Below are 5,259 nucleotides of genomic sequence, written 5' to 3'. Positions count from 1 at the left end.
ACACTATTGGTAATTGTCAAAGACTAGTCTTCTCACTTGGTGTATCAACATATACATAAAATAACAAATCTGTGAAAATTTGAGCTAAATTGGTCGTCGAAATTGGGAGATAATAATGGACGTAAACACCCTTGTCACACGAAGTTGTGTGCTTTCAGATGCTTGATTTCGAGACCTCAAATTCTAAATATGCAGTCTCGCAATCAAATTCATGGAAAAATTACTTCTTTCTCGAAAACTACGTTACTTTAGATGGAGCCGTGTCTCACAGTGTATTATACTATTACTAGCTTCCCATTACTTATTACAAAGTATAAGGTTTTAAGCTTATAATTATTTTGAGAAAATACCAGTCGTGCCCAATGCCTTTAAATAACGCCCTTTCAAAGCATTTTACAGACACTTCCGGTTAAGAAAAGGTCACACACATATGTATTATTGAGAAATACCTAAATTGCTTTCATACGATGTGTAGATTGTCGAAAAAGCTTATGTTGTTGAGGAAATATGAACTTATGAAAAATTGACGACTGCAGAAGAGACTAACAAACAGTAATACAATGTTTGACACCAATTGTCCTCTACTTCTGTGTCAACCGGAAGTGGGACCATGTGTAAAAAAATACACAGCCGATTTAGTTATAGTCCTCTTGGGCACTGGAGATTAGCTTTGTTTTTACCGTGACACCCTGTTTACCTTAACTTCCAACATAACAAAATGGTAAATCTTTGCATCACCATATCTAAAGAAGTACACGGCCGATTGTTAAACTTGTTATAGTTATAGACTTATTGGCATTGGAGATAAGCCTTGGGTAACCCTGACCACAAATTGACCTTAACATTCGATTCAACCGGAATTTGGACAATATCTCAAGAACCACAAAAAAAGGTTTTTGTTTTTGTTTCAGTTATAGATAGCTTGGGGCATTTGAGATTAATTTTGAAAAACCGTGACCACATATTGACCTCTTTCTCCGGGTCAGCCGGAAGTGGAACCATATGTCAAGAGCTTCATGGCCGATTTTCAAATTTGTTTTCAGTTATAGACTCCTTAGACTTAAACAAAATTAATTTGAAAACCCTGACCCCGTGTTGACCACTACTTCCGGGTCTACCAGGAGTAGGACCACATCTCAAAAACTATACAGCAGATTTTCGAACCTGTTTCGGTTCTAGACTCCTTGAGCATTGCAGATTAGCCTTCGGTAACCGTGATCCCGAGTTAACCGGAAGTGTGACCATCTGATTTTTTTTTTAGTTAGACTTATTGGGCATCGGAGATTGGTCTTGGGTAAATGTGACCTCAAGTTTACCTTTGCTTCGGGGTCAACCGGAAGTGGGACCCGTTTTTCAAATTCGTTTCAGTTATAAAACGTTTTAGCATAAAAGGGTTACCATCGTCCCGTGTTGACCTTTAATTCTGGATTAAAATTGCATGTATACTTATTATCAAAATGAAGACCGGGTTTATGTTTTAAGGTACAGTAAAGTGAAATAGGGCCCGTCAAAGATCAAAAGGCTTCTTTCTTAAAATTAAGACCAACTACAAAGCTTTAAAACACTTAATCGAAGCAAAACAACCCCGAAACAGCTTTATGTTTGTTCACAAACACCTAGTGTTTAGTTTGAAGCATTTTTTAACTCAACAAAAAAGGCAATGCAAGCATTATGAATGTATTTTGAGTGTGTGGGAAAAGTTTTGGTTGTGTATCGTAGCGTCATACGTTATCGACCCTCTATATTTTTTCGGTCCACAACTTTGATTTCTGTTTACCGCGAAATTGTGCAAGCTGCACCGGTGACAGAAGCTATGCAGTTTATTCACGGTCTGTATTTTCATCAGGCTTAATCATGCTGAGAATAAAGTTTCCTGTCGTTGGTTATGCTCAAACATTTATAAAATGATTGATTTTTGGTACTAATAACTAGTGCATTATTATGCCAACATTCAAATGAGTCAAAGAAACATCATCCAACCTCGAAAGTTCAAAACAAAATTACTATCTGCTAGATTGAGTTTTATTCTGCTTTAGTCACTAGATGGATCACGTGAGGTGGTTACTATTTGGGATTCTACGGTGTTCAAATGTGGGGAAAATACTAAAATATTTTAAGTGAAAATGACAACAATTTTTTGTTGTTGATTTACTGCATACTGTAATAAATTCCGATAAGCGTAATAAATATTAAGTCTACATTAAAGAGAAAATATCATAGATTGGTTTCTTGTCTCCTGAAACCAAACATTACTGGTCTGAAATGGGGGAAAAAGGATTTGTTGTGAAGTGTGAGTGCATCAAGGAGGGGTGGGGTGTTTTACTTTCATGCCTTATGATATCTCTGGATTTTAATATAGTAGCCATAATTCCTTAGGACAAAAATGTAACTAAATTTGTTAAGTAGTAATTGAATAATATTTTTGATTTATTTTGCAAACATACTAGCTTCTGAATATTCAATAAAATACCAACCAATGAAAGGTGTGAAAACATATGACGTTGCTCCAATGTCGTGCATGCATAAGCACTGTTAATGGCGGACTGTCTCTCGCAACGTAAAACCAAAACTTTAAAAATTTCAACACACCATAAAGTGAAATGGTTATTGTTAAAAAATTGGATAGATGATTTGAAAAAAAAAATATTTAGTTTTGGATTGTGAAAATTTTTCCTGTTATCCTACTGAAAGCACATGACACCAGGATAGTATAAAGGAATCTGAAGTTATTGGTGGCAAACGATCGTAAAGTATTCACATATCAACCATGATTTGGGAAAAGTTTCAGCATTAAAGGAGGCCCAACATTTTAGACCCCTATAAGGCTCGCGGAGAATCCTTATAGTTTGAACTGTAAATGTTTCAGAATTTGCTGTATTCTGTAGAAGCAAAAACAACCAAAACTCATGGAAACAAATTCAAGCTGAAACTGCTAAATATACAAAAGTCAATGCTTAAAACGTTTCATAGTTGTTATATTAATACAGTTATTGTCACTCTCTCTGGGACCAACCTGTGTGAGGGGGGGGGGGGGCTCATAACAAAATTCAATCTAAGGAATTTACACAAGGAAAGGTTAGTGGAAGCTTAATACTGTATTTGAAATGAACAACTGAAAAACGAAACATACTTAAGAAAAACGTCAACGCAGGGTTTACTGCGTGTCATAAAACATAGTTTACGAATGACCATTTCTGACAAGTGACACAATCAACGATCAGTTTTACCTCATCGTTCGACAGTCAATGGTCATAATACCAAACGTTCCCAAAAAGTGAAAAACATGACCACCTTCACCACTTGGTAATAACAGGTAGTATTTATAACACATTAAATAAATACTCGGTTTTTTAAAGCATTGACTTTCACACAAAGCTTACCGTTATATCACCGTGTGGCACTGCCGTTAGTTTTGGTCAAAAACACCCTTCACTGGGGGACTGATCGGTCGTTGTCACGTCTCTGCTTCTCGGTGTTTGATCAAAACATGACCCGTAATCGTCTTTTTCTGATTGCAGTGTCTCAAATAATTCAAAGGGAAAAGAGAAACAATTTGCTGCCGAACATTCAGAGGAACTCGTTGACGTGGTGTACCGCCATCGGTGATATCCGCGTAAACCAGAACGATGAATTGGCATCACGCCCTTTTCATTGGGTGAATACGCACGTGGTCGTAACAGAGTCAGTCTTTGGTGCGTGCAGGGCCCATTTCATAGAGCTGCTTAGCGCAACAAATGTCTAAGCATGACATTTCTTTCTCGATGAAATCAGGATTACAACAAATTGTCCACATGATTTTCAGGATAAGCAAACAACCGGTGATTACCAGTAACAAGCAATTTGCAACAAATGGAAGTTTGGTTGATAATCCTGTTTTTAACAAGGAAGAAATTTCATGTTTAGCAAACGTTCGTGCTTAGCAGCTCTATGAAATTAGGTCCTGGAGTGCAAATCACTGGCACACACTACACGTTGTACGTGTAAACTGTGTATGCACGATAGTATAAGGGGAAACACGTATTTCTTGAGATTTGAATTTTGTTTTAATGTTCAACTTCCGATTTGAACCAGAAGACAAAGTCAAAAACTGTGAAGTCATGTCTATGAAGCGTTGACGCAGTTTTAATGATATAAAAAATCCCTCATGATAGATCAAAATTTGTAACTTTTTTGGAAACATTAACTTTTTGAATTTTCAGATTTCAAGAATGGATAATAATAATAATTGTGGCTTCTTATATAGCACACATGTCTGTCACCCAGTGACGCTCCTGGCGCTGTAACATACAGTATTTCCTGCCAGATGTGGGATTACGTTTTGAATGATGGGACCTAATTCTTATAGCATCATGTAATGCTTTACAAGGTGCTGTGGCGCAATTTGCTGCCGATCGGCCCAGGAACACCGGGGCGAACCCAAGTGCACTGGGTTCTTTGACATGCGTTACATAACACATGGGACCAACGGCTTAACGTCCCATCCGAAGGACGAAGCAATGGTGAAGTGTTTTTCTTAAAGGCAGTGGACACTATTGGTAATTGTCAAAGACTAGCCTTCACAGTTGGGGTATCTCAACATTATGCATTAAATAACAAACCTGTAAAATTTGAGCTCAATCGGTCTTCGAACTTGCGAGATAATAATGAAAAAAAAAGCACCCATGTCACACGAAGTTGTGTGCGTTTAGATTGTTGATTTCGAGACCTCAAGTTCTAAATCTGAGGTCTCGAAATCAAATTCAGGGAAAATTACTTCTTTCTCGAAAACTACGTCACTTCTGATATACATTACAACCGATACATTATCGGAAAGGTCTTTAAAAACTGCGTGAACGCTTTTACACAGACATGACCCAATTGTCTTCCGATTCAAATCTAAAGTTGAACATTTTTAAAAACTCATGTCTAAAGAACTACGTATTTGCCAAATGCATCGGTCCTACATATAGTTTACAGGAAAACTCCCTCTGTAGCTTTAAATGTGGGCTTAAGACACATCTTTTTAGGGAAGCATTTTTAACTTAAATTATTTTTCTATGTTCTTACTGCCCTGCTGCTTCATATCATTGTTGCGGTTTTTATAATTGTTATTATCATAATTATTGTTTGTGTTTTTACTGGATCAAAAGATTTCGGTGGCTTTTACTCAATGTGTTTGATTGATTATATATTCATCCTTTTACTTGTACAGACCTTTTCATTATTATTATTATTATTATTATTATTATTATTATTATTATTATTATTATTATTATTATT

This window comes from Asterias rubens, chromosome 14 (assembly GCF_902459465.1).
Source record: "Asterias rubens chromosome 14, eAstRub1.3, whole genome shotgun sequence".
Lineage (NCBI taxonomy): Eukaryota > Metazoa > Echinodermata > Asteroidea > Forcipulatida > Asteriidae > Asterias > Asterias rubens.
The sequence above is the reverse complement of the archived record's forward strand: the minus strand, read 5'-3'. Positions refer to the sequence as shown.